This window comes from Mus musculus, chromosome 1, assembly GCF_000001635.26.
Source record: "Mus musculus strain C57BL/6J chromosome 1, GRCm38.p6 C57BL/6J".
Lineage (NCBI taxonomy): Eukaryota > Metazoa > Chordata > Mammalia > Rodentia > Muridae > Mus > Mus musculus.
The window spans coordinates 121,242,104-121,253,873 of NC_000067.6; the positions used below are offsets into that span (position 1 = coordinate 121,242,104).

Consider the following 11,770-nt stretch of genomic DNA (forward strand, 5'->3'; position numbering starts at 1 on the left):
GAAAAGGACAAAGATGGATTAGGGAAATGGCCCAGACAGTAAAATTGAAACATGAGGACTTGGATGCCAGTCCTCTAAGCCCTCAGGTCAAAAGCTCAGCATGCTGCCATGCTATTGTTGGTACCAGCACTAAGGAGGTTGAGACTGAAGTATCTCTGGAGCTCTCTGGCAAGTTATCCTAAGCTAACCTATGAGTTCCAGGTTCAGTGGAAGAACATTTTCAAAAGTATAACACAATAGCAAAGTGGCTCAGTGTGCACACACACTTGTGCCTCAGCCTGACAACCTGACTTCAGTCCCTGGATACCACGAGGTGGAAGAAGAGAATCAGCTCTGTATGGTTGCAAAGGCAAGGTGCAAGGTGCAAGGGGCATGGCACTGAGGAACAACACTCAAGGGTGACCTCTGCCTTCCATGCTGGAGTTACAAATGTACACCATCACAGCAGGCTACCATAGTGCTGGGATCAAATCCAGGACTTCTTGGATGCTAGGTGAGCATTCCACCAGCAGAACTATAGAGCCATGATCCACTATAGAGCCACAATCCATTCTCTGCCGTGGGCTACCTTGAACATTGTAATATGTTGAGTAGTATCCCTGACTTTACCTACCATGTGGCAGTAGCAAGCTCTTCCAGGTCCTGAGAATGAAAAATGTGAAAATGTGTTGCCTAGGAAACAAAATCATCCTAACTAAGAACCATGGATATACACGATCTTTGGGGGTTGTGTGTGTGTGTGTGTGTGTGTGTGTGTGAAAGAGAGAGAGAGAGAGAGACTTAGTTTTCTAGACAAGGACTCATGAATGAATGACCTTGTCCTCCTGATCCTCCTGCCTTCACCTCTCTGAGTGCTGGGTTAACAGGCATGCACCATCATGCCCTATTTATGCAGTGTTGGGGATTCAACCAGGGACTCTATGTGGGGCAGGCAGGTACTCTGCCAACTGAGATACATTCCCAGCCCAACACAGTCTAAAGCAGGAATGGTCATTCTGGTGAAATCAAACAGATAAGGAACCCGACTATGAGACTGAACTAGCATTCGGTCTTAGTCTTCTGGAGCCCATGCTCTTCCCACTAGCTCTGAGCTCCGCAGCCTGCAGTATGCTGCCTGTTCCAACAGGGAACTCAACAGGGAATTAGGCCTTCTTTTGAGTGTTTCACAGTCCACATAGGCACTTTGCACAGAGATCTGTTTTCTCCAGAGAGAATTTAAAAAGTTACAAAAATTAAATCTATAGTAGCACTCTATTCTCTTTTCAAGGAAGTCAAGGAATACAATAAAAGAAAGAGCAACCTTTTCTGAAGGACTAGATATAGAAAGAACACTCTCCCAAGATGGAATGTGCTCTGGGCTGCCTCTTTTAATAATAATTTTCTTTAAAATGCTATGTGCCTGGGAAGCGTTATATATGCTAAGGCAGTCTGAGGCTCTCCCTGGAGTCAGGATAGCATCTTTCGTCCCAGAGACTCCACAAAGGACCTTACACAACTTAAAAAACTGTAGACAAGTGATCACGCCACATGGAATGTGGACCATTCATACATATATCACCTCACGCACCTCTCTAATGAAGGTGGAATGTGGTGGCAGATGGTTCCCAGCTGTCTGGCAGCCAAGCTCCACCGTCTAGGTCAGGAAGCCAGGACACCCGATCCTGGAGGAGCTTCTGGAGAGGGAGGGCAGGAGGTAACTTTAACCCAGGACTTGGCTAAAGGCTTGGGGCACCCTCGATTACATCACTGCCTCAGCCCTCATTACAAGAGACTGCATGAAGAAAACCAGGGATCATCTAACGGCTTTGGAGGGGCCATGGGCTTCCCTGAGAAGAAATGGGACTGGAAAGGACATGGAGATGGATAATTAGTCTGTAAGCCATCTTGAGTAGATTTTTGAATATGGTATAATGGCCCATTTTCATTCTTTCATATCTGGAAATCCAATTTGCTGGTGACTCTGTTCTTTCACAACTAACTTTCTGTGATACCCTGGTCAAAGTCTTATTGCACCTGGCTGGCAAGGCTGCCCAGCTGATGAAAGCATTTGTCCTGGAAGCCTGACAATCTGAGTTCGATCACGGAAACTCACAATGGAAGAAGAGGACCTACTCAAAATTCTATCCATTATGTCCTGTCTTCATGAGAACCTTGACACTGTTCTGCTCAAAAAGGAGATGGCGTGGGAAGTTCTAAATGGAAACGACACTTTGCTAGCAGCGCTATGCAGAGGGAATGAGTAGGAAAAAGTGCCTAGAGACAGAGATCCATTCACTGATGACTTCTCATCCTGACGCTGTGAATTCAGAACTGATACAAATGTAACTTTATTTACTGAAATCATACTAGCTACTGAATACATTACTATACATTGAGAATGCATTTTGTTCCGTCTTCCAAGTGTATCAGTGGAAAATCAATCTCTCTCTCTCTCTCTCTCTCTCTGTGTGTGTGTGTGTGTGTGTGAGAGAGAGAGAGAGAGAGAGAGAGAGAGTGAGAGAGAGAGAGAGAGAGATGGGGGAAAACAATTGAATTAAAATTAAAAGAGAATAATCAGCATCCAAACGCTGACACCATTGCATACACTAGCAAGATTTTATTGAAAGGACGCAGATGTAGCTGTCTCTTGTGAGACTATGCCGGGGCCCAGCAAACACAGAAGTGGATGCTCACAGTCAGCTAATGGATGGATCATAGGGCTCCCAATGGAGGAGCTAGAGAAAGTAGCCAAGGAGCTAAAGGGATCTGCAACCCTATAGGTGGAACAACATTATGAGCTAACCAGTACCCCGGAGCTCTTGACTCTAGCTGCATATATATCAAAAGATGGCCTAGTCGGCCATCACTGGAAAGAGAGGCCCATTGGACTTGCAAACTTTATATGCCCCAGTACAGGGGAATACCAGGGCCAAAAAGGGGGAGTGGGTGGGCAGGGGAGTGGGGGTGGGTGGATATGGGGGACTTTTGGTATAGCATTGGAAATGTAAATGAGTTAAATACCTAATAAAAAATGGAAAAAAAAATTAAAAGAGAAAAATAACAAAAAACCCAACGACAACATTTGGTGGTATACATGTGCCCATCCACATACCATAAATACAGACATAGACACATATTCACAAACACACACACACACACACATTACCTTGGAGATTATAGATATTACATGACATATAGATCCCAAAATAAATCTTTGACTCAAGAAGATTGACATCATACCAAATATCACTTCCAGCCACAATAGAATGAGTCTAGAAATAAGCAACAAGAAAAGCTGGGAGGTTCACAAATACTCAATCTGTGCTGGCAGAAGAGCCATGCATGCCTGGGAAGACTATGGAACATGCTGTTGGGAACAGGGTTTGTACGTTTGTTGGGTCCATTTGGTACCATGTGTTTCTTACTGCATTCTGTATGAATATTCTGCCTGTAAGGTTGGGGTTGGTCAAAGTGACATGCTAATAACGGAAAGAGGAGACTGTTCTCTACAAAGCAGATTGTCCTTTAACCAGAACAGTGACTGGAGACTGTGTATCAAAGTAGGGAGGACTTGGGGATTTATAGGTCAAAAGAGGGAACTTTTGGGTGAAAAATGAGATTCCGTCTGTAGATCTGTTGTTCCCTCAAAGCCTAAAAAATTGTAAGCATCAGCAGAAGTTGGTGTGACAATCTTAACAGGATCTTCTGGGGTCCTAACTTCCTGCATAAGCTGTTGCAGGCCTGTCTGCCTTTTCTCTGGAGTTTCTTAGCTCACTTCAGTTACTATCCAATGTTGACTGAGGAGATACTAAAGTCTTCTACCATTGCTGCGTGCTCTCTTTAAGGTTAGATTGAGTTTCCTGAAGACACTTTGTTTTTTGTCTTGTTTTGTTGTTTGTTTGTTTTCAAAAAAGTTTACTTTGTCTTCTCATGTGAGAATCTAACCTATTCACCTTTAAAATAATTATTGATAGATACATCCTCCCCACTCCCACTAGGGTTTTCTGTTGGTCTTGTAGTTTTTGTTTTTAGTTGTTTGTTTGTTTTTATTTAGATTTTATATCTGAAAGGTGCCCCTCCTCGGTAGTCGTGTGGCACTTATGAACAAGTCATTAGGATGCAGGGTTCAGCTAAGGAAGTAGATCACTAGAGGTGTGCCTTCAAAGAATCCATTCCCCCGGCCCTTTCCACCCCTCTAGCTTTCATCTCTATCTCCCTCTGTGTATGGCCATTATTTCTGTGCGCTGTTTGGTCTCGGTGTGCTTGTTTGTTTGTGACACAAGCCCTCCTGTCACTCAAGCTGATTTTACCTTACCATATAGCTCAGCCTGGCCTTGAATCACTGATTCTTTGGCTTCTGCCTCCCAGGTTCTGGTATCACAACACATACCACACTTGAGCCTTTTAAAGTATTTCTTTATCTTTTAATTATAAGCTACTGTCTGGGGGTTTCTTGGCATGGTTTTCTTATATCTACTCTACTTCTTGTTCATGATGGCCAGAAGATTTTTACCAATTCTAAATAAAAATCTTCAGAAAAAAAATCATATATTGTTACTGTCCCATTCTCTCCTCTCCTTTCTTCTATCCTCTCTCTCTTCCTCCTCCTTCTTCCTTCTCCCACTCTGTCTCTCTGTCTCTGTCTCTTTGTCCTCTCCCTTCCCCCCTCTCTCCCTCTCTCTCTTTCTCTCTCCCTTCCTCCCTCCCTCTCTCCCCCCTCTTTCTTGACCCTCTGTACCATCTCCACACACACACCTGTACTTTATACTTACACACTTATAGGCATGTTAGAGATTCACACCAATACAGGAACCACCTCATTATTTCCTTGTGTCTCATGTATTTGAATAACTTCTTTTGGCCATTATACTTGTGTTAGCTAGCACCCATCTCTCCAGCTGGACCGACATTCTCATTTCTCTCTTTTCCTTTCCAAGCTCATGGAATGGCTCCTGGATCTGTCCCTACGTTATTACCTCCTCACCTTCCTCTGCCTAAACAGTAGAGAGCAGCACTTGATCCTGCTGCCTACCTTGAGTGTCCTTCTCAAATCTGTTCCTCTTTCAGATAGGCAAGCATTGCCTTGTAAGTGTACACATATGAACCTTTTTTGGACACATCAATTCAATCAGTAAATGCAGGTTGAGTTATAAAGTATTTACAGGCTTCAGTGAAAGATACGGCAGGTTTCACTAATCAAAGCTCATCTGGTGGGGGGGCAGGTAGGGGGCTGGAAAAATGCCCCAGTTGATGATGTGTTTGCTGTGAAACCATGTCATGGTAACACATATCTGTAAACCCAGTGACAGAGAGGCTAAAACAGGGATCTCTGGAGTTCATTGGCCAGCCAGTCTAGCTGAATAGGATTCAAGCTCCAGGCTCAATGAGGGATCCTGACTCAAAAAAAAAAAAAAAGTTGAAACATGATTGAGGCATCTAGTTGATGCTGACTTTTGGCCCCTACATGTATGTGCAAGCTCACCTGAACATGCACATAGCCATCAGGACACATACACACACCACACCAAAAATAAGGATGGTAAGTCTCTTTATCTTGAGCAAAATTTTCCCAGAGCTGTGAGAGTCTGGAATGATGGTTTTCTACCCAGAGTGCACAGCCTGATGAGAAAAAGCTGAGCTGCCTCCTCATCTGCCCACTCACAGAGAGACGAATTGCCCTGAGCTATTTCACAATGCTGAGACAGTGACATCACATTGGAACTCTTCTAAATGGATGCCAGAAGGATGGGAGGGGAAACCAAAACTTGTTGACAACCTAAGGAAAAACATCTTCCCATAGGGAAGCCGTGGTTAAGGCTAGCTAATGTGTGTCCTGCTGATGAGTGCCTTCCTTGGAAGGTCTTTTTGGTTTGGTTCCTCACCTGACCTGTTTTACCAGTGCATAGTTTGCATGGTATGTTTGTGTTCTTTTGTATCTGTGTGTCTGTGCATCCCTATATGTTCTGGTGCGTGTATATTTGCATATGTTGTTGTTGTTGTTGTATGTGTTCATATGCATGTCTGTATGTGTTCGTGTGTGACTATGTTTGTCTGCCTGTCTGCCTGTCTATCAGTGTGTCTGTCTCTGTGTGACATGCTTGTGCCTGTGTATATTCTTGTCTCTGCATTTGTATATGTATATCCGTCTATTTCTGTCTGTCAGTGTACATCTGTGTGTTTCTGTATTTAAGTGTGTGTATGTGTCTCGTGTCTACGTATATATGTGTATCTATCTCTGTCTGTCTATGTGAATGCTCACACATACTGGGTGGTGGGAAAGAAGGGGAAGGAAACTGTCTTTTCCATTTCTGCACATCCTGTGAGCCTGCTTCGGCATTTTTGCCACACTTTTGTGGCTGTTGGAAGGAGGCTGTGGGATATCATGAAATGAGTGTAGAAAACATCTAGTCTCCTGCTAAGAAATTGTGTTTATCTTTGTCTGTGTGTCCCTGTATATATGTAAGTGCCCACTGGCCACAGCACTGGTGTGGAGGTCAGAGAACAACTTCAAGCGCCAGACTTCATACTCTTCCCTGTTTGAGATACCATCTCTTGTTCATTTCTTTGATCATGCCAGGATATGTGGCCCATAGACTTCCAGGATTTTTCCTGCCTCTGCCACCCATCTTATCATTGGAGTGCTGTGATTACAAATATGTGTTACTTTATGCGTGGCTTTATGTGGGTTCTGAGACTCAGAATCTAGGTTCTCACATATGCTCTGAAAGTGCTGTAGCCCCTAGTCTTCTCTCCAGACCCATAATAACCTTTTAATGAAAAAGAAAAAAAGATCTACTCCTTATCCATATTATATAGATTATATGTATATAATATACATATTCTACATTACATATTATATACACATATAATCTAATGTTACATATTATAATTTGTACAGTTAGAATTTTCTGGTTTGAAAATGAATGATAACTATTAGAAGTCAGAGTAGTCGCTACATATAAGAAAAAAATGGACACGAGGAAAGGGAGGGGCTTGGAGGCTAATACTATTTTAGCTTCATTTGGGTGCTAGTTATACAAGTGAGTTCAAGATGAGAAAACGTATTAAGATGTTGGCTTATGATTATGCACTTTCCTTTTTAGCATTTATCTTATTTTTTATTATTTTTATGTATATGAGTATTTTGTCAGTATGTATGTAAATGTAACATTTGCATGTGTGATACCCATAAATACCAGAAGAGGGCATCAGATCCTCTGGAACTGGAGTCAAGATAGCTGTGACCTGCCATTGTGGCTACTGAGAACCAAATCCCAGTTCTCTTCAATAGTAAAAAGAGCTCTCAACCACTGAGGCATCTCATGGAGTATTGGTTATGCATATTTCTATAGGTTTGCTGCCATTTCACAAAAAGTCCAGTAAGTATTTATACTTGTTAAGGTCACTACTGCTGTGATGAAACACCATGACCAAAGCAAGTTGGGAAGAAATGGGGTCTGTTTGGCTTACACTTCCACATCACAGATCATCACTGAAGAAAGTCGAGAATTCAAGCAGGGCAGAAATCTGGAGACAGGAACTGATGTAGAAGCCACAGGAGAGTGCTGCTTACTGGATTGCTCCCCTTGGCTTGCTCAGCCAGCTTTGTTGTAAAACCCAGGATCACCAGCTCAGGGTGGCCCCACCCATAATGGTCTGAGCCCAGTCACATTAATCACTAATTAAGAATATGCCCCCATGAGCTTACCTATAGCCCAAACTTTCAGAGGCATTTTCTCAGTTGAGACTTCCTCCTCTCTATAACTGTAGCTTGTCAGGTGGACATGAAATTAGCCAGGACACACCTTAAATAGCTTCTGCAACAAATGAGAACATTTAATAATTCATTCAAATACCAGGGTCTGGGAAGGGTATGAAGTTACCTGGTATTAAAGTCATCCCATCCTTTATTCTAGAGGGAAATGCTCAAGAGAACCCATGCTACCAGCTTGGTACTGAAACACACACAGACTCGTGCTCACTTGCCTTTGAAGGAACATCTTATAAACTGAAAAGCATAATCAATCATTTACTGTGTGTGAAGACTCTGGGCTAAGTGATTTATCTAATATGACTTTATTGGGAGCTAGGGAGCTGGCTCAGCCAGTAACTTGCTTGCTTTGCTAGCACCTAGACCTGTGTTTGATCCCCAGGACCCACATAAAAAGTTGGACACTCTCTTCACAGTGCTGAAGAAGCAGAGATGGGAAAGTCCCTGAGGGCTCACTAACCAGCCAACCTAACCTAATCAGTAAGCCCCAGGTCACCATAATCGACCCGGTCTCAAACATCAAGGTAGAAGGCTCCTGTGAAACAACACTTAAAATTGGTGTCTGACACCCACACACTCAAGCACAGACATGTCTGTGCACATGCCTACACATACATGCAGACACAAAATATCATCTTGCTATTTCTCCCCAATGACTCTGTGAGTTGAGTAAATTCCATTTTGCTGATGAGGGAGGAAGACAAAGCCATTTGCCCCAAGGTGAGGAAGCTGGACCAGAACCCAGATGGGAGAGATGCTGCGACACCATATTCCTATGAACTCAACCTGTCTCTAATTGGGTCACAATGATGTCTACATCCATGATGATTGACCTAACTTGTGTATCTTCCAGGATGTCTGAACTTTGGTTCACATTTTGCCTACAGGTCTGCCTGACTCAACCTGTGTTCAGCCCATCTAATTACTGATACTATGCCTGGCCAGTTACTAATGTCCAACAACAGCTAGGTGCCAGATTCCCTGGGGGGGATGCCAGGATGACTCAGTGCTGGATCGTCTAACCCTAATACTCATTTGCTGACCTCTCCCACCCCCTTTGTGAACCATTGGGAAGATCACAAAAGAAAGAAACAGCAAGGGAAGATGGCTCAGTGAACAAAGTGTTTGCCGTGTAAGCGTGAAGACCTGAGTTTAGATCCTCAGTACTGACAAAAAATGCCAAGCCCGGTGGTATGTTCTTGTAAGGTCAGTACTAGGGAAATAGAGACAGTCCATCTGGCTAGCCTGCTTAGCCAAAATGGCAAGCTACAGGTTCAGTGAGAGATTTTTGCTTGCTCTTGTCTTGTTTCTGCTGCTATGATAAAAGATCATCGAAAAACCAATACATAAATACATAAATACACAAATAAATAAATAATGACAGAAAACAATTTAGAGTAAAGGGGGGTTATTTTGCTCCCAAATCCAGATTGTAATCTATCATTGCAGTAAAGTCTAGGAGGTAGAAACTTCAGAAAGTTAATCACATCACATCTGCGGCCAGGAGCAGAGTGGAATGAATGTATGCATGTGTGGTACTCAGTCTTCTCTAGGCTCCTACAGTCAGGGAGTCACTGCCTAGGGAATGGTAATGCCTAAAGTGGGCTGGGTCTTCCCAATCAGTTGACATAATCAAGAAGCCCCCACACCCCATTCATGCAAACATGCCCCCCCACACACACACTCAAATGTGATCTAGACATTCATTCACTAGAGTTCTCTTCCCAGGTGATTCTAGGCCCTGTCAATTTGGTAATTAAAACCAATCATCACAATCTCAAAATAAATAAATAAATAAATAAATAAATAAATAAATAAAGTAGAGAATCACTTGAGAAAAACATTCCAACATCAACCTCTGACTTCTGCCCACACTCACATGGATAAGTGAACAGACACATACACACACATACACACATACATACATACATACATACATACATACATACATACATAGACACACATATGCATACACACATACACACAGCAAAAGACAGTACCCCCCACATCTGCAGATTTCATAGGTACCCCCAAATTATATCTCAAATCTCTGTGGGGTTTTCATCCTTCATGACTGAGTCCAAAGAAAATGGTGAACTTTGAATGGAGACCTAAGCTTGACATTTTTCTCCTCTTTTCATCAAGCTCCCACATAGTCCTGTTTGGGAGCTTTAAGCTGCAGGAGTTTTAGAGGTTTCTTGTTTTTCTTAAAAATCTGCAAGCAATCCCCAAATCTACAAACAAGCTTTAGAAAAAGACAGAGACTGGAGGACAGCAAGAAAAACTGTTTCCGGAGCAATCCCTCTGTAAGGGAAAACCTAAAACCTCAATTACATACCGCTGAAAATATCTCAATCCTCCAAGATTACTCTTGACATAAGCCCCGCAGCAGCCGCGCTCCATGTGTGAGAGGAATTACTCTAAGGGTTTCTCCTTTCTTATTGCCCACTTATTTTTCTGAAAAGCCCTCCTCTGAAATCCCTTGTTTTACACGAATGCGAAGGTTTGCTGTGTTTTTGTCTTAAATGGATTTCAACAGGAGACATTTTTCCTGTAGGCAATGATGCAGCCAGCTCCCTGGAACTCAACTTCATCCAAGTGAGCGCAGAGAATCTACTCTCTAAAAAGCCATGTGCCAGCCAAGGAGAACTGCCTGACCCCAACAAGGCAGAAACATCATGGAAATTAAAACTGAGGGACTGAGGAGATGGCTCTGTTGGTGAAGTGCTGGCTGCACAAATACAATGATCTGAGTTTGGGCCTTAGGGCCCACATAAAACTCAGGGGAGACGTGCACGCTTGTAACCCCAGAGTTGGGGATATGCAGAAAAATGGGTTCGTGTGGCTATCTGGTTATAAAACTAGCCATATTGGAGAATTGCAGGTAAAAATGAGAAACTCTTTCTCCAAAAATTAAGGTGAAGCCTGAGAGAGAGCTCAGTGGTTAAGGCTTCTTTGTCACCAGGACTTCATGACCTGAGTTTGATCCCTGGGACTGGGACCCACAGGGTGGAAAATTTACTCAATCTCTCTCTCTCTCTCTCTCTCTCTCTCTCTCTCTCTCTCTCTCTCTCTCTCTCTCTCTCTCCTAATTACCTGTTTCACCTTGAGTTCAGGGCACTCTAACACCCAAACCCACTGCACCTGCTCTAAGTGTCCCCAGAGTCTCCAGTCTTACAGACTGACACAAATCTGTTGGGCTCTGACAGGATCCACTTGTGTTCTCTGTGGTCTTCATTCTCATCTCTATTCAAGTTTTGGTGTTAAGACAACAGCAGCAAACATTTTTTTTAATGGGCTTGAATAAAAATGAGAGACATGACCTTTGACGAATCAGATGTTTGCGCTTACATTTGGGTCATACCCTCAAAGCACGGGGACTTGAAAGATGGCTCGGTTAAGAGATCACCATGGAAACATGAACCTGGGTTCCTTCCCAGGACCCCATGTAAAATACTGGGTATGATGGCACATACTTGCAGTCCTGGTGCTGGGGAGACAGAGTTGGGCAGATCCCTGAGGCTCTCAGGCCAGCCAGCCTAGCCTACTTGGTGAGTTCTATACCAGCAAGAGACCTTACCTGAAAGGAGGTAGCTGGGGTTCTTGAAGATGACACCCAAAGTTGTTTGCTGGCTTACATACCCACACAAACACATACACACATCCTACACATGCATACCTACACATGTACACACACTCACACAAAAACACGGTGCTTGAGACCAGGTGTGGAGATACATGGTTCTAACTGATGCATGGAGGAGGAGGCTAAGGCAGGCAGAGCTCCGTGAGTTCAAGGCCCGCAGCAGGGTTACATTGTGAGGGGATGGGAAGGGTTGGAAGATGGCTCATTGTTGTGCAAGCATGAAAACCTGAGTTAGGCTCCCCAGATCCATATAAAAAGCAGGATATAGTCACACATTGGCCTGTAATCGCAGTGTTGTGGGAGGCAGAGAGGGAGCATCTGTGGGCTTGTTGCTAGCCAACCTAGTTCCAAGTTCAGTGGATGACACTATCACA

The 11,770-nt window shown here is 43.4% G+C and overlaps 1 long non-coding RNA gene across 2 annotated transcripts in view; it reads right to left on the reverse strand.

The window, feature by feature from the left end:
- The window catches only part of Gm41940, a 24,692-nt gene extending 20,307 nt beyond the window's left edge, over positions 1 to 4,385 (reverse strand). For both annotated transcript variants that reach the window (XR_878483.2, XR_878482.2), the window contains exons 1-2: positions 2,014 to 4,385; positions 1,568 to 1,673 (exon numbers count right to left, since the gene is read on the reverse strand). This is a non-coding gene — a long non-coding RNA (predicted gene, 41940). The remainder of the gene's footprint in view (positions 1 to 1,567; positions 1,674 to 2,013) is intronic.
- Positions 4,386 to 11,770: the final 7,385 nt, after the last annotated feature.